This window comes from Puntigrus tetrazona, chromosome 18 (genome assembly GCF_018831695.1).
Source record: "Puntigrus tetrazona isolate hp1 chromosome 18, ASM1883169v1, whole genome shotgun sequence".
NCBI classification, from domain to species: Eukaryota; Metazoa; Chordata; class Actinopteri; order Cypriniformes; family Cyprinidae; genus Puntigrus; species Puntigrus tetrazona.
The window spans coordinates 20,849,440-20,868,810 of record NC_056716.1 but is presented as its reverse complement, the minus strand read 5'-3'; the positions used below and the strand labels follow the sequence as shown (position 1 = coordinate 20,868,810).

General features: G+C 35.7%; 1 protein-coding gene across 1 annotated transcript in view; it reads left to right on the top strand.

Annotated features, from left to right (window-relative positions):
* Positions 1–19,371, top strand: part of shank3a (SH3 and multiple ankyrin repeat domains 3a) — a 225,513-nt gene that overhangs the window by 29,301 nt on the left and 176,841 nt on the right. Inside the window, exon 2 of the mRNA XM_043264469.1 lies at positions 2,700–2,797. The gene's annotated coding sequence lies outside the window, so the exon portion shown is untranslated. The remainder of the gene's footprint in view (positions 1–2,699; positions 2,798–19,371) is intronic.

The following is a 19,371-nucleotide window of genomic DNA, read 5'->3' as shown; positions in this document are numbered from 1 at the left end:
TCGGATTGCTGAGGTTTAATCACAGGTCCCAGGTTCAGGGTAAGAAGTGATAAAGCTGCTGGGTTGAGCCTGGTGAAATCAAGCAATGAAACACCACCATTGTTCGCTCTCTTTACGTCTCCAGAAGTTTCTTACTCGCCTGCGCTTTGAACGCAGGCCTTGTCAGCGTGTCTCACGTTAGTGTCTCATTTGACGGCTCTCTGTGTTTCATTTCCTCCGCAGTACTTTCACATCACAGACGGCAGTGCATGAGGAATATTATTGGGATTAGTTGGAGGCTTTAATAGGCCAGGGTCAGTTATCTTATTGTACAGCCGATTAGGCATAAGTTTGATTGCAACATATAATCATTGCTTTTAATCGTGTTCATTGTCTCCATTGTAATGATTACATCATTAACTGATTTTTTTACCATGCATTTTTTGCCATGTGTAGCTATCAGCATGACATAATCAATATATTGTACAAACGTAATTTGCTGCAAAGCTACATGAATAGATGTTTAAGATGTTTAAAATTTTTATCCACATTGGGAAAGTAGGTTTGTTGATCATTTTAATTCAATGTGTCATTTGTTAACATTTGTTAACATGAACAGTCAATGAACAATACATTTATTATAATATTTATTGATCTTTAAATGTTAATTAATAAAGATACAACCATTCATTGTTAGTTCATGTGAGCTCACGTCAAAATAACAATAATATATGACAATAAAATAAAATGTAATATATATGTATGTACAATGTAAACAGGTAAGTGGCTATGTGCTAACAGCTTTTTATTAATAGCACAAGCTATTAATAATGAATTAATAAATGCTGTGGAATTACTTCATATTAACTAACGTTAGCTAATGAACCTTATTGTAAAGTGTTACTATTTTGTTTTGAAAACTTGTGATATTGCCCTTCAGGACCTCTCTTGAGGTGGTGTATTAAGTGGGAAACACTTGGGTTCAACCAAAACTCTGTCAAAAAGAGAAGAGCACACTTTCTGTTTTCTCCCTCCTGCGTTTCACAAATCCTAACAGGAAATACCAAGAGCGATTATCTACGAGCATGACCTTGTGAATTAGCCCGTCTGTGATGAGGGGGCGGCCATGGAAGGGATCTAAAGAGTAATGAAACCATGTGACCCTGCTGTTGTTTTACCAGCAGTTAACAAAAGTTAAAAGCTGCTAGCGCAGTCAGTGTAATATCCTGTTAAGTCAAGACAACTCATCCAGATTGCCTTGTTTATTCCCTCTAGCGGTCAGTGACGTCTCAGAATGAGGTGGAACTCATGAACCCTGGTGTGGCTTTTTTTACCCCAGCATTCAGAATAAAAATGAAAAAGCCCCCCCAAAAATATTGAGACTTTTTATCTCGCAATTCTGACCCTTTTCTTAGAATTGCATGATATAAATTTGCAATTAAATAAAAAAAGATGGCACAATTGTGACTTTATAACTCGCAATTCAAGTTTGCATCTCACAATTTTAAGAAAAAAAAAAATCAAAGCTAGAAAGTCACAATTGTGACTTAATATGCAATATGCAATGACTTTATATATTGCAATTCTGACTTTATATCTCGCTTTATATATCTTTATACTTTATATATCTTTATATCTCTTTATATAAGTTAATTTTGAGAAACAAAATCAGAATTGCGAGTTCTGATAAAAGATTTGTGACACAAAAAGCAGCAATAATATATCTTTTTGAAATTCAGATTGGGAACAGGATATCAAGTAATATTTCTATCTTTACTGTCTATCGGCAGATTTCAGAAAAGTTGCTTTTGTGACTGTTTACATTGACGGAGATCCTCAGTAGTGGCTAGTGGACTGTGGAAGGTTCTTGACAGCTGTGTAGATCACAGGGTGACGGTGAGTTTCTGAGGTGCTCTTTGGAGGAATAGACACAAACACAGAAGTTGTTTGTGAGAGGGAGAGTGTGATGGGACATTGTGAAGAAGGGGCGTCTTTTGGCTGTGAATTATTTAGCTTGATGCAGTCACTGCACTCTGATTGAGTTTTGCACGGCCCGTCTGTTAAACACCAAGACATATTCTCTCTTTCTAAGCTGTTTAACACAAGATAGATGGCTGGCATGGAATTCAAATGGAGGGACTATTTTTGATTCAATCATTTGAATTATGATTTAAATGCAATGCTGCTGGTTTTAGATTAAAACTTTTGGAGTATAGCATAACTATAATCTGATCTCCGGTAATTACCCGAAACGGCCCAAAGCTGCATTACAGGCATGCACAGCAATGGAAACAGCCAATGACTTGCTATGAAAAATATGGAGTTTGTGCCAAAGCTAGCCTAGCTCTGCTTTCACCCATCTTCACATTTAGAATTTATCAGAATATATTTAATTTAAATGCATGTTCTTAGTTTTATTCTGAGCAGTTTCTCGGTGCACATTAATGTGGAAGATATATATGAATTTAATTTAATTAATTTCATTTAATTTCTGCATTTAATAAAAAAATGTAAAATAAATTAAATTAAATTTACATTATATATATATATATATATATATATATATATATATATATATATATATATATATATATATATATATATATATATATATATTTTTTTTTTTTTTTTTTTTTCACCTCTGGGGAGTAGATGCTGTTTAATTAGTCTAATTGGCTCACCCTCATTAACCCTGACCCCTGATCTTTCCTTTCGCACAGGAGATCACTTTTAAGGCAAGGAAGTACCTGGGCTATCCCGTAGTCTCCTGCCGCTGAAGTGCTATTTATAGTGTGCATCATGCTACAGGGAACAGATGGTAAGCGTGATCCTATTAGCACCATTAATGTACTCAGGGAACGTGAGCACGCTGTGCTTCTCACCTGTACTACAGTCTCAGGTTGCACATGGACACATGCTGATGTCAGGCTTTTTAGTGCACTTATTTTGAGTCCAGCAGCAGGTATGTGACAATATTCTCACTTTCACTTTTTTAAACACATGCTCACACTCTCTCACACACACACACACACACGCGCAACTCGTTTGTTGTTTGTCTGTTCAGGCATGCATGTGTGTGTTCGCGTGAATGCAAGTGTTTATTAAATTTAATTGAACTTTGTTGGTGTTAAGTAGAGCATCTTTAACACATGGCTAATAAAGGAGGAAGCCAATTAAAAGCATCATTTAAGAATTTATGATCGGTTTTATTTTAGCATTATTTATATGGCATTTATATAATGTAAGAGAAAAATAAGTAGAGAAACGATAGAAAAGGATGAGAACCTTTTTTGCTTAACCATAAAACACAAGAAGATAAAACACGTAAATCATAATGCTATAACACCTGTGTAAAATTAATATAGAAAATGTATTATTATTTATTCATATTTTGCTTTACCTTTGATTATCATTTTAGTTTTAGTATGAGTTTTAGTAATTTTGCAATGTGTTTTTTTTATAATATTTTTATTCAAATTATATTTAAAATGTGTAATATTTTGTAGTATTTCAAATTAATTTTATTTCCGTTTATTTTTACATTTAGATGTTATGATACATTTTAGTCCCGTAAAATGAAAATAAATGAATTAAATAGATTGCATTCTTTCTCACACGTATGTGAATAAAGTAATTAAAAAAACTTAAAATAAAAATAACTCGCAATTTAATAATTTATAGTAATAAATAATAAATAATTTTTAAAAATGGCAAGTATTTTATTTTATTTTATTTTAAGTTTTCCCTTTCTAACAAGCCATAACCATATAAATACCATTGGAGGTATGTATGGTAGGTATGTATGTATGTATATTTATATGGATAGTTTGTACAGTAAAATGAGAAAAAAAAATTATTATTGTCTTAATTTGCTCTGTTAATTCAGAATTCCTGCGTTAAATATACATTTAATTTTATTTGTGCGTTCCTCAGAACAAAGTCATACATCTTTGTAATGACATTTTGACGAAATTATGGCTGAACTACAAGTCGCATAAAGGATAAATCGCTTTGATTCATTTTGTGTCATGCGTCTCTTTGGAAGACTTTCTGCGTTCATTAGCGACTCACATCGAGCCGGAATTCAAACACTTGGTATCCTTCCGTCAAGTATTAGGCATTATTAATTGATAAATGGATTCTTCCGAGGCGTCCAAATTGGTTGCCATGGGAGAGTTTGCATGTCATCAGCTTTAAACTGAAAGAAAGGGCATTAAATGGGGCAAGACAGTGCTCAGTGGTGGAGCGGGGCTGCGTCACACCAGCCTGACAGCCCTTTCTAACAAGCCGTTACCATAGAAATGCCATCGGACACGTCAGGAAAACATGACCTACTTCACAACCTCTGACTCTCGCTGATGGAGGCCACAGGAGGGTGATGCTTATTGGTCAGGAAGCCATCAATCACAGAAGAGCCTGGAGACTCGCGAGGCGCTTCATAATCGTATTTTTTGCATTTTGTATAGTCAATGCGTAGCCATGTATGATTATATAACAATCCTAGATGCAACAGTATTTATGCAAAACATTAAAAACCCATAATGCGCACAATTATTGGCCAGCTTTCTGGATTTTGGAACTGAGCTATTATGTTTCTCATAGCTTTTATTTGATATACCTGTTGGTGCAATTTGCATAATCATCTCTGTTTTATTGTTCCTCTTCTGTTCCTTTTGGGGACTGGTTATGCCAGGAGAAAATGGCTTTGTCCCGCCTGTTCAGTTGTGTGAATTGATGCTAATAAATGAAATAGAAATAAATTGATTCGGTTCCCCCTCTGAAGCTGAGAATGGTTTTTCTGTTGTTTTAGACGTTAATGAATGCATGGCTCCGTAAGCGCATTAGGACTGAGCGATGTGACCGCTCTCTGCCTCTCTCTCTGTGGTCGTTTCGTGATACCTTTCAATTTACACAAATCCAGCAGTCCAAGAGACGTTCCTTATGCGGAATATAAACATATTCACGCTCGCCCCGGCCTATGAGCTGCTGGTTGGTCTCCTTTCTTCAAAAACACACAAGCTCTCGGTTTTTTCGGATTGAGAGTCTTTCATTATCAAAGTCATTATCAGTGGTATTACTTCCATCCATCTCAACATGACTGTATGGCATTTAAATTAAATAACTGTACCAAAGTCCAGCCTTCGTAATAGGAAAAAGAGAGATAGAAAGAGAAACAGGGAGGAAAATGGAATTGTCTGTCGTGTCTGTGTGTGTGTGTGTGTGTGTGTGTGTGTGTGTGTGCGTGCGCGCGTACCAGTTCTTATGTACATATTTGTAGCCATACGTGAACTAAACTTGCCAAAAATTCCTTTTAGAAAGTTTAACAAATTATATTTTTAGTAACAATTGTTTTATTCTGCATTTATTTGATCAAAAATAAAGTTAAATAGTATTTGCAAAATATCACAATTCAAAATAACTTTTTTTTATTTTAGATACTGTTTATATATAGATTTTTTTCTATATTTTATGTCACGTAAAGGACACATAATGCTTCAGAAACATTCTAATTTGCAGATTTGATGTTCACAAAACATTTTTTATCAGTGTTAAAAAGTTTATTTTGATAACCATGCATTTTTAGAATCCTTTTGTGACATTAAAAATGTCTTTAATATCATTTTTGATTAATAGAATGCATCCTTGCTGAACTAAATCATATTTTCTTCCCGAACAATCTCAATTCACCAAGGCTGCATTTATTTGAAAGTACAATTTTAAAAACTTTAACATTGTGACATATTATTAGAATTTCAGGATTATATTTAATATATTTACATTTTAATGTAATGATATTTTACAGTTTATCTTATTCCTATGAAGGCGAACTTGAATTTTCTGCAATTTTGGAATGATATGGTAAAATATATGCATATAGAGATATGGATACTTATAGAGAAAATTAGATTTAAGTAATTTAACACGCAATAGACTTAATAGTACATTTAGCTTTAATTTGCTTAACTCTTTAATTTGCTGAAAAAAAGCATGAAGATGGAGTGCTGGTAGAAATCAGAAAGGTTCAATAACTCATCTGAACAGACTCCTCTAAAGACTGAGTTAAGAGCCCCATCCGAGCAAACGGTCCTCAGGGAGGGTGCAGTTAATTGTGCACAGGTGCGAACTCATGATTTGTGTCAGACCCGAGTCTATAACTGGCCTTCGCTCCGAGTCAGGTTTGAACCTGTGCACGGCTGAAAATGATTTTAATGTTATTCCCTGTAACGCTGAGGGTCATGAATGTGTCACGAGCAGTCTTCTGTATAGCCTTTACCAGCCCCGGGGAGCCATTTCAACAGTCATTACCCACTGACCATTTTTACTTATTGCTGTCTGTGTCTGGGATACTTAAGACCTGGCTGTTGTCTCTTAAATACATGCCTAGGTACATAATTCTTTTCAACTAACAGAAGCAAGCATCCTAGAGGAAGATATTGCGTTGAGTTGGCCATTTCATAGCTCAGGACACTTAAAGAGATAGTTCACCCAAAAACTCTGCCATCATTTACTCACCCTCTTTCTTTTGTTGGTAACCAAACAATCGACGTAGCCATTGACTTTAGTATTTTTTGTAATAAAGCGGCTAACTTTTTCAAAATATAATCTTCTGTGTTCAACAGCCGAAAGAAATCCATACAGGTTTGGAACAGCTTGAGGTAAATGATGACAGGGCATTCATTTTTGAGCGAACTGTCACTTTCAAGGTGCTGTATGTAAGTTTTTTTTACTTCTCTAAAGCCAAAAGAATGAAATAAATAAATACATAACAACACAAGTTTGTAGATGTTTAGGAAACACGTTTTACATAACTGTTTCTCTGAGAAAAAAAACCTATAGCCGGTTCTGCTCTAAAGTGTGTGTTCCGGGGCTGAATGCCTCTGTTTGTTCAGAACCCATTTCAACCTCCAGCTGTCAATCTTGCATACTCCACCTTTAAGACTTTGTTGATATGATATCTGTTCTGACATTCTCGAGAACACATGTGAGATTTACCGCAAAGCAGAAAAGGTAAGCAAAGTCTCCCCTGATATCTAAAAGAAAGCTGAGAGATTATAAAAAGATCTCATTTGCGATTTTTCTTTCCCGTGGAGTTGCTTGAATAACTTATGCTATCAGTTTTTTTTTAAGCTTGTGCAATTTCAGCTAAGACTTCCCATTTAAATCTTTACTGTACATTTGAACTGGCTGGAGTGTTGGTAAAGGAAGAAGAAAGAAACAATTACTCTTTTTTTTTTTTTTTTTTTTTTCCTGAGAAAATCCTTAGAGAGTCAAGGAGTGAAACGTTCGGACAAAACAAGGCAAATGCCTGATTGCTTTGAAGCAATTGATCTTGATTAAAGTCCCTCCTCTGCAAAATCTCAATATCAAACACACGAATTACACCCTCCACCCGTTAATTGTTCCAGCACGGCCGCCTCGGTGGGAGATGGATTAGCATTTCTGCATAATAGAGCTGCTAGTCGCTCTTCAGCGCTAATTGTGTTTTTTAGCTCTTCCTGTCAGCGCTCGTTGAGAGGTGAGAGAGACGGGTGTTTGTTTTTGACGTTTTAAGTAAACTGGTTACAGACGGCGCTTATGGTATTGGTAATGATCGGGCACTCTGTTAACTCATGAGCATGTAAGATGAGATGAAACACTTAAGTAAAAACGAGTGCTACGTTAGAAAATAGAATTGATTTAACACTCCATTTATCCGAGAGAAATAAACCACTGAAAGTTCAGAGCTGTGCCTTGGCGTTTTTTTCTTATACTATTTCTTGGGATGAGTATTAAAAGTTTATCTATTGTAAATGTACTAAATAGAAGCCCTCTGTCTTCTGAGTGATTTTAAGCACATTACTTTGAGGTTGCTATGGTGTTCTGGGTTGTTGCTAGGGTCAAACTGAAATGCAAGAAGACGTTTATAGTGTAGAGACACCAATCAGAGGCAGTGTGATGTTGCTGTCAGTTTGATTTTGAATGGCTCTTTCAAAGTAATAAAACATTCTAGAACATTGTGTTATGCTACTAGGGCGGTTTCAAGCGGTATTGTTAAGCTTTTTATGTAAAAGCAGCTTGATGTATAATACTTATTTGTTAATGTTAAAGCTGAAACGAGGTCACTGAAGATATATAGATTGTACAGATTTTGGGAAATTTTGTATTACATCACTTGATCACTAAAGGATCCTATGCAGTGGATGGGTGCCGTCAGAAAGGGAGTCCAAACATCTGAAAAGAACATCACAATAATCCACAAGTAAACCACATGAATCCAGTTCTGAAATGAAAAGCTCCATATAAGTACGAAACAAATACATCAAGACCTTTTAACTTGAAAACAATTGCTTCTGGATGAAATTGAGGAGTCCCTTATCTATAATAATGCTTCCTCAAATTAAAAAACTAAATATTCTTGAGAGAAATGCAGTATGCACATATCAAGTGAAAACAGTTAAGTTATATATGTCCATTACTTTTGTACTACTTCTACTTTACTTTCTGATAAAAAGTTATGTTTTCCCAAATCTCATTTATATAACTCCTATTTAATTTAAAACGCCTTAATGATGGATTTGTTTCCTACAAACAAGACTGAAGGCATGTGGTTTACTTATGGATTATTGTGATGTTTTTATCAGCTTTTTGGACTCATTCTGACGGCACCCATCCACTGCAGAACATCCATTGGTGAGCAAGCGATGTAATGCTCATATGTTCTGATGAATAAACAAACTTATCATCAATGGATTGAGGGTGAGAAACCTTATAGCTATTTTTGTGTGTGTGAAATATTTCTTAAGCTGTTCGATCTGAATTAATTATAGACACTATATATAGGAGTCATTTGATGATAGAACAAAGCCAAACCTCAATGTTTCACTCTGCCCTGCATGTTTTTTTTTTTTTTTAAACATAACCATAAATACGAGCAATGGTAATAGTTAGGCAAGTGCCACTGGCTGGTTTCAGTGTGATATCTGTTATGTACAAATTAGTGCGTTCTTAAGTCATTTAGACAGACAGCTGAGTATTTTCTTGCCTTATTGCTGCATTCTCCACCTCATTATATCCTTACATGTGCCTGGAGGCCTTGAGTCTGACATCTGAAGTTGTTCAGCTGTGGGTGAGAAGTTGATTTATTGGTCAGCAGCGGAGTTCATTAGTGTGTCAGTGTGTCTGGACACCTCCGGCCGCATGGTGCTGTTACAAATCCCACCAGCATTTCTGAGCTTTACTGTACAAGCAGTGTGTGTGTGTGTGTGTGTGTGTGTATGCCTGGGCATGTGAAGACTGAATTAAAAGGCTAAGTGAATCTGACCCTTCTACTACTGACCTTAAAAGTGTTATAACCAACTTCACTCATTTCCATATTTTCCAATGACAACCTTCTCCAGCATCTGGAGCTGGTGCATATAGGTATTATTCCCCTGTTTTTGTGCCATTGTATCTTGCCAGATTGTGACCCGAGTGACTTCAGCATGAGCTGAAGCAGGCTGTGTGATATACAGCGTCCTCCAAAAGTTTGAAAATACGAACAAGGATTAGACAATGTCAGTGTAATTCCTTATCTGGGTAAAGTAATGGAATAATAATAACCGATGACAGGAAATAGTGTTTTTTTATTACATATAGATATAAGCGGTCAGTTTAATTACAGGATTAGATTTAATAAAGGGTTTTTAGTTTTGCTTTATGAAGATAAAACACAGCTGGTAATTATTATAATTATTGTTTTTTTTCTCAACATGGCTGCGTTTTTATTTTTGTTCAAAAACAGTAATATTGTGAAATATCATTAGAATTTAAAAAAACTGTTTTTATTATTTAATATACTTTAAAAATGTAATTCATTCCTGTATTGGCAAAGTCAGTTTTTTCAGCAGCCATTTCACCAGTCTTTAGTAAATATTAGCAGCCTTAGTGAGAATAAGAAACTCGTTTTAAAATCCTGACGAAATCATAATTATTCCAAATTTTTGAATGATATTGTAGCTTCGCTGATTGATTGACACAGTTTGTTTTGTACATCATAAATCTGGCATTTTATAGCTTAATAGCTGTAGTATTTTACTATTTCTAAACTCTGAGTTCATGAAATTTTCATTTCATAAAGTATGTTTTGATAAATTTGTAGTTTCAAAACCCTTTATCGGTGCACTGGCATCACTAAATGATAAGGATGTATGCTAATAATCTTTCAAAAACTAACTTTGCCTAGGGCATTTCTAAACTTTTGGAGGACACTGTATGTGTGCATGCATATCATTTCTTTAACAGTTCACTGAATGCAGAAACTAAAGTCATCTAAATACACTGCCCCGCTTTTACTGCAGTTTTAATTATGATCGTATCATTATAATGAATTGCAACGTTAGCCGTGTTTGTATTTACCGGCGTGTGTATCTGTTTGTTTGGGTGAGACTTACACGTGAGCAATTAAGTCAAAAGCCAGTTTGCCGATTAACTTTGAGAAGTGAGGGTTGATGAGATCATTGGCTCTGAGAACGAGACAGATAAATCTTAATAATTCTCTATAATTAGCTCGTGGTCTGTACCAGTGGGACTCAGGTACACAGCTGCTAGATCCAACTCACCAGCAGTTCACCATCAGGACCCTCTGTGATGTGTGTGTTGCTGTAATGAGGCAGGTGAGAGCAGATGTCGTACACAGGACGCTCTCTGGTGTATCATCGTGATAATACGTGATTTTTAATGAAGCCTGGATATATCATGCAATATAAAGCAGATGCCTTTATGATTGGTCAGTACAGCAATTTTTAGTCCACAATATTGTAGGTAGGACACAAAAACATGCTATGTAGATAATATAATCACATCCAAACTCTTTTTTTTTTTTAATGCATGCATATTTAAGAATAGTATGTTATGTTTATAAATATATTAATATATAAAATAAATAAATTATTTCTTATTCTCATCAAGGCTGCATATATTTTAAAATGTAATTAATTCCTGTGATGCCGTGCAGAAGTTTCAAAAATGTAAAAAAATAAAATAAAAAGGAACGGCATTTACTTAAAATAGAAATCTTTTGAATTTTTTCTTTTCATCAAGGGTGTGTTAAAATAAATTTTAAAACTATATTAAAGACTTTGTTAAGATAGATTTCTGTTTTGAATAAATGCTGTTCTTTTTAATTTTTTACTAAAGTATTATTTAAGTTTCAGCTACATTTATTATTGTTTCATATTAATTTGTTATTGCATCCCCTGTATATGTATATGGCTGCCAAAGCATGAACATAATCTCAGTCTCTTTTTGCTTGTTTGCTTATCTGTATTTGATTTTAATTTCATTAAGTAGATGTTTCGCTCCACCAGCATTCTAATGCATTTCTATTAGACTGTTAAATAAATCTTGAATATTTGTTAGCCCCACTTATATCCTAGCTCATATATCATCACTGTGCTTGTGTGCGTGTGTGTGTGTGTGCATCTTTCTGCTTTCGTTTCATCCCTACAATATGCCGGAGCAGCACCCACAAGAGGACGAGAGGGGGAAAGCTCGTCAGAGCTCATCTGCTAATTAATGTCTGATTAAAGCAGTGTGCCTGCAAGGTCAGATTTAGTTTCTCCACTCAGCTTGCATGAACACAACTTCCATACTAATCAACATGTCCGGCTGCACTCGCTTTAAGATTGGTTTAAACCGCCATTCTTCAAAGCTACGTGATCTTGGTTCAAATGTAACAGAGCTCTAGAGAACATCATCTGCTTTCATGAGGGAGCTGATTGATGCTTTGTGTCAATATTGTTCAGTGCACTCGACAATGATGGTGGCATATTCTTATTATCAGAATTGTGTTGTTAGTTCATGAGAATATGATAATTTGACAGTGACTGAAGTCTTTTTGGCCTGCCTCATCTGGGATTTGTGTTATGTATGCTGTTGTTAGCTACCCACTACCCTGTCCTTTCTGCTTATTAATAGGGTTGGGAAACAACTTATCCAGAACCGGTCACATTTCAAATAAAACAGTACTGGTTCTTGCAACTTCATTCTTCTGCCAATGCATATAGAGAAGAAAGTGAGCTTTTTTTGCACTACTCTTCAGTGGTGCGACAACACCGTGATATTTTAATAAGCCAGTTCAGCCAATGCCAAATATATCTGTAGTATATGGACAATGTGTACTCTTCTCTATTTTGCCAGCTCCTGGTAGTTTATTTGCCAGTGAGGCAAATTGCTCCAGGGCTTTTGTTAAAACTAAGGTTTGCACCTCTGCATTTTTGTATGTCTGCCCGTGGACAGTTAGATTGACAGAGGATTGCTGTCCACTGCATTGTGGAAGTTGGGTTTCCTTAGCCTTTTGGCTAAAGGGAGCATAATATAATATAATATAATATAATATAATATAATATAATATAATATAATATAATATAATATAAGTGAAAACCCATTTTAAGTCTATGTGGATAAAAATGTGCAACATTCATTCTTTATTCATCCTTCGTCAGCAGTGTTTTAAAAAATACTATAATTATTTATTTATTTTTAATTCACTGAAAGAGCGACTGCATTTATTCCCAAATATCGATTCATACCACTCCTTTACAGTTCATTTACATATCACAAACGACTAACAAAACGCAGTATTTCGTTTAAAGCATCTTATTGCAACATTTTGATAACTGTGCTATTGGCGGCAAATTACAAGTTACGTTGCTCGAGACAAACCTCGAGTGATTGCGTCCCATTTCCAGTTCTGTTCAGCATTCGTTATGCGTTTTTTACGTCAAATTACAGCCTAATGTTTTATTTTGTGTTATGCTCGTTGAGATTAATGTTCCTTTGAAAAAGCTGCGGCTCTTTTGCTAACTGCCCTAAAATGAGCAGTTCCTGGAGAATAAGCTGTTTTCTGTAGTCCTATTTGGTGTGACTTCTTATTGACCCTGCTAGAAGTACAGTCCAATAGTTCACTTTGCCGAGTCTAAATATCTCCCATGAATGCTAATACGTAAATGTTCGTTGTAACCCAGTTGTTGTGTTCCTTTCTGTCAGTTTACAAATGTGAGCCCGTTGTTTGCGTGTGTTCTCACCACGCCGCTTTTCCAAGGGTCCTCAATGCCGAGCAATAAGCCGTTTATTTTGTTTCAGTCTCTCTGTTGAAACGGAGCCCATGCCGACAACAATAGCCTTTCAAATCCTATTGCTTACTTGCCTAATTTCCTCCACCGGGAGCGCGGAGAGGAGGAACCTCTCATTTTCCCCCTCCGCCTCTCCGTGGAGGAGCGGGTGTTAGGTCATTACGTGAGGATGAGAAGAATGAGCGCTCCGTACGGAGCCCCTTGCGGTATTGATCTGATTGACCGTCGCTAAGGACGTGACTCTGAGCTGTTATTGGTCTGTTTGGGAAGGCAGTCGTGTTCTCTGGAGTTAAAGTGCGTGAATTAAGTGTGTTTGAAAGGTAGCGAATGTAACGCATTCTGAATTGACTGCGCCGCATGATGACTCTATTCTAGCGGCGCTCGGCTCCAGCCGTCTCGAGTCTGCAGGCGACGGCCTGTTACTTTGAAATCAAGTAGTGGGGAGGGCTATGCGGCCACTTTTACACTGATTTCCAAGAAATGAGCTGAAAAGTATGGATGAAATGGTGTTCGAGACGAAATGTTGGTGGCAGTGTGCTATTTTTTTTTTTTTACCACTCTAATCTCATTGGCTGTTGTTTTTAGCTGCTCTCTTGCTAGTCAGGATGAAGCTACCATCAAACTGACATTTCATTGACAGGATATCTATCTATCTATCTATCTATCTATCTATCTATCTATCTATCTATCTATCTATCTATCTATCTATCTATCATTCTCTCTGTCAATCTGTCATCCATCCTTCATTCTGCTATTCTGTCTGTTCTTCCGTTAATTTATGTATTGTTTTCACTATCATTGTATCGTACTTTCTATCTATCTATCATTCTCTCTGTCATTCTGTCATCAATCTTTCATTCTGCAGTTCTGTCTGTTTTTCACTCTGCCTTTCCGTTTATCAATCCGTCCATCTATGCCATCCACACTTCATTCTGTTCACCGTCTTTCATTCTGTGTTCTATTCTTTCTATCATTCATTTTATCTATACCATTCTATATTGTTCGATAATTCTGTTTTCTGTACTATTTTTCTGTCTGTCAGTCGGTATATTGATAATTCCGTCATTCTGTTCGTCTTATAGGCGTTCTGTCAATTAGTTTGAATTTAAAATTAAATTTAAATGTAACTTCCGTGCATTGAAATTCAAATAGTATTTTGGCGAAAATTGTGAGGTGGCTTGAATCTTTGGCTTTTTCTCACAGATTAGTCCCACACTTAAAACATGAAAGGCGGACGAGCTTTAGTCTTGTCGCGTGTGCTTGGTTTTTGGCTCAGTTCTTCCTGAGATCAAAGCCACCGGTGCTCCATGCTCCATTCAAGGCTGAAATCCACTCCTAATTGCTTGGCCACTTACAAAATCAATTTGGGATTTAATTGAATCCATAAATGCCTTGGTGGCTGCTTGCACTGTACAGTCCCAAAGATTGTGCTATAGATTATTGGTCTTGCAAGTTAAAGGTGTTTAGGAACGCTTTACTGCACAAGCACAGCGAGTCAGTGTTTATGTGGTTAAGCGAAAGTAAATTGTTTAGGATACCTAACACCTGATATACCTTCCGAAAGGAGGATACGTGAATGGAGGAAGTTATCTAATCAGTAATGTTAACAGGAATGTCTTTTAGTGTTTTTCTGGAAGCTGTTAAGTTACTGTGTATAATGGTTAAGAGTGCTTCAAATCTAAAGCACTCTTAATTTAATCTAATTCAATTAACCAAATAAGAGTAGAAACCTTTTCGAATGTCAAGAAAGAATATAAAAAGTTTGTATTCTGTCAATAAAGTAGCGAGGGAATGTACAAAATTTTCAATGGCAAGCTTAAACACCAGTGGAGTATATTTTTCTCTCTATATATCAAGTATTTGACTAGATTTGGTACACTCATTTCAGCTTGAAACTAAAATTGATTTCATAGCACATCTGATGATAGTTCCTCTAATCGGCGTGAATGTTTAGATAAACAATTCATTTTAGTTTGTTACATGTACAGTGAGTAGATAATTGTGGATAAAACTTCATAATCAAGATTGCTCATAATGCTATAATGGCTGTTCTTTCAAAGCAGTTTGGAGTAAGTTTCTCTCTCTATATATCAAGTATTCGACTAGATTTGGGACTGTTGGGTCCCAGACCCCCAAAACAACTGAAATATAACATTTAAGGTGTCTGTTTTCTAACAAGTAAGTGCTTAATAAATTTTTACGACACTGAATGTACTATACATAAAAAGCAATAGCACTATTTGATTATTTATCTGTGAGAACTGATATAATATCTTAGCCGTTTTCATGAATTTTCTTCAATAAAGGAGAAAAATAAACAAAAACACTGAATTTTAAGTTGTTTCTGAATTTTTTTTTATCCCAAATGGGCTGCAGTGTTTTTTTTTTTGTTAGTTTTTTTCATTCGCACAAATTACTAGAATTACTTCCATGTTTACGTTGACCTTATGACCTTCTAACAGGTATTTTCTGGTACTGTTAACAGTAGTATTTGGTGCATGATTAGATTCAAATGAAGCTGCTATCATTTTCCTTCTGGAAGGAAAATCTGAAACCTGGGTTAATTGCAAATTGTGTTAACAACATCTGTGGCATGCTGTCGGGTATCAGGTACACTCATTTCAGCTTGAAACTAAAATTGATTTCATAGCAGTGGGAAAGATGTTCTAGACGGTTGCAATTATTTTCTAAAATACTGATATTTTTGTTAAAGAGCTAATGATAGTTCATCTAATTAGCACGAATGTTTAGATATACAATTAATCTAAACTGGCTGTTCTTTCAAAGCAGTTTTAGCATGTTTATTCCAGTGTTTATTCTAGTCTTCCACTATAGACATCCATGCAATATTATATTTTTCAAACTGAGAGCCAAGTGTTATCGGCAGCATGCCGATCTTCATGCTTCTGAGATCGACTGTGCTTATGTGAAAATTTCCAGAAACCCCGCGCGCATAGTTTGAGAATATGATTGATCGCTCATTGTCAAATGAATGCTTTGTTCCCACCAGGATAACTTTGATTTTGTGACATTTTCTGACTGCAGAAATAAAAAGGAAAAGCGTGAAGATTCTTGTAACATCATCATTATGTTTCTCGTCATTTTGTACCTGTGCTTCATTATTGAAGTGCAAAATATTAAATCATCCTGCCTAAATACATTTTACGGCCTCGTTCCCCTGGACAAAAGAACCGGAGATGTGCAGACTCTGCAGTCTGACAGATGTTTAATTGAGTTGTACAATTGATGTAGTAGCAGTTAATAATCTGTCTTCACCTTGATACTCCGCCCTGATCTTTATCTGCAGCCTTGTTTTACAGGCCTATTTTCTATTACAGCTCTTATACCTTGTGTACTGAGTGTGTGTGTGAGGAGAGAGAGAGAGCGAGAGAAGAAGAAGAGTGTGTATTATTCTCTCTGACTCTCTCTATGTGCTTCAGTTTATGGAGCGTTTTTTTTTTTTTTTAACGCTAATCTCATTATGGACACATTTCACCTCAGAAGCTCCTCGCAGATGTGGGACTCAAGCCAGAGCCAAAACATACACACTCACACACTCTTATTTAGATCCGCTGATATCTGAAGCAAAATAAATAAATATCCTCCCAGTTAAATAAAATACTACTTCTAATTATGTAATAGGATTGCCGAGCTGATTATTAGATTTACTTTTATTTACCCAAGCCCGCGATTAAAATGCCACCTGCTCTCTTTCGGTTTGTGAGTTTCACTGGAGGTTTATAACATGAGCAATTCCACTCTTGGTTTCTGATTGGTCAGCACAATCTAGTCCTGCTGTAATCCACAAGTCTGCGATTCTATTCATAAGATTGCAGAAGGTTACTCATGCTTTATCGCTTTAATCAGTGGCACTCAGTTTTGGTTCTCATGCACCTCTTAAGAATGAGTTAAAAACTTGCGTGATTATTGGATTGCTAAGCAGTATTGGAGCCAAATGCTGCCACTGAATAATGTAAAATAATGAAAATTCTTAGCATGTATTAAATCACCCCTATTAGGCATAATGAAATGTTTAAACAACAGGTTGACATGCTAAGTCAAAAAACGCTTTCATTTTCTTACAATATGCATTTATTTTTACCTTATTTGTTCAACAACTCCCAAACGATGCAATTGATTTTATTGAAATGTTTTAACGTTTTTAAAGTGGTACCTAATGGCAAAGAATGAATTTGCATTTTTCTTCAGACCGATGCAAAAAAAGACCACAAGTGGGCGGGAAATATGTTGACATAAACATAAAACGGCTTGAGAATAAATGTGTGCAATATTGACCAAAAAAAAAAATATCTTGATTATTTTCTGGGATTTTAACGATAATGATAATTAGACAATATTTTTCTGTGTGTTGTTGTGCTGGTACCATGGACAGCCGACTCCTGAAGTGTTTGATAGTCTTCATATTCTGTGTGGTGGTGTGTTTGCACTGATAGAAATATTTTGTTGATTTTAGTAAGAAGTAAATTTTTTACAGTAAATCACTGTAAATAAGACTGTCAGTCATTACGATTGAACCGAATCATTTGAACAGATGATTCATTCATTGCTCAGTGATGCAAAATAATGCTGTGGTTGTGTTTGGAATTATTATTAAGCCTCTTAATTGACTTCTTGTTTATTGAAAATCAATATCCCATTTGTAATTATGGTCATTGAAACGATTGTTCCTGTCTGACACGTTTAGGTTTTTTTTCTACCGTGTAAGGAGAAGAGGAGGAGACAAAACGTCACGCAGACATCAGTGCAGTGAGAGGAATGAGATGTCAGAACAGAGTCTTCACACTTTGAACACCACTGGCATTTAAAGCTCTCCTTAAACACTCCTCCTGGTGTTTGTGTGTGTGTGTGTGTGTGTCCTCGGGTTGATGGGTCACTGATGCTGTAAAAGCCAATAGTCTCTGTAGGTCTGTGATGTACTGCTCGCTTTCAAGGGGAAACCCTGAGCACTCTGCAAGCAGACAATCTGATTGGGTGAGGAAATTGGCCGCAATAATAACCAGGGCTCTCATTAATATCAGTGCAGCGTCCGCAGGGATCTCTTATTCATCTCTCTCTCTCTCTCTCTCTCTCTCTCTCTCTTTCTTTCTCCCTCAGTCTGACTCCAACCTTTGTGAATAGCTGAATACATTGAGAATAGAAAAACACTTCGTAAGTAAACACTTGGTATTCTGTTTGGTTACAGGCATCTCTAGTGCCTCTGGTATATGGGGTCTTAGCCTGAATATCTCACGCCACACACTTCTTGTGCTATTCTACAGCTTTTTCTTCCTTACAATATAAAATTAATAATGTCGTCTTTTTCCCTGAAGCACAGTTGATCGTTTAAAGATAGAAAACAGAAATTGAATATGTGTGTGTGTATGAATATCCAGGCAGACAGTATGGGGTTATAAATCTCCAGATTTAGCAGAAGAACAGCAGAGCCACAAACAACACCCAGAGTTGCACATTAGATGCCAGAAACCCGAAAAGACTAGACTAATCATCAGGATTGAACTGGATCTGATTCACTGAGACATATCAGCCTCATTCACAACTGAAGGGGCAGATCCACTGGACAGTTGCACTTCTTTTGCATAAGCTGACTTATTCACTAGCTACCCACAAGTGTAAAAATGACTCCATAAAACAACAGAAAATGTACTGGCCACTCATTACAAGGCACATATCCATTCATTTTACAGACGTAACTCTAAAACACAATGCAATGCATTGTAAAATTCAAAATACGTCTGAAACACCTGTAAAAAATAAATACAGAAAAATTACCTAAAAATATACACTACATCGTGCCCTATTTTTTATTTATTTTACAGATATTCACAATCTTGTTAAAGATTATTTGCATTCAATTCAATTGTTTATATTATTAAATGGTATGTTTATGTTCTGTTCAAAAGTGATGGGTCTTTTTAATATTGCTGAGAAGGCTGGATTATGCGATCAAAAATACAGTAAAAACAAAAATATTGTGAAATAGTCTTACAATTTAAAATAACTGTTCTCTATTTTTATATATTTTTAAAATATATATTTTTTCTGTGATGCAAAGCTGAATTTTCAGCATCATTACTCCAGTCTCAAATGTCACATGATCTTTCAGAAATTATTCTAGCATGCTGCTTTTCTATTAATATCTATCTGAAATAAAAATCTTTCATAATATTATCAGTTAACTTCATATATTAATATATCAGTGCATAAGGTTAGCGTTCTTTGTGGAACCGTTGACGCTAATAAAGAACCTTTATTTTTAAGAGTGCACCGTATAACATGATAC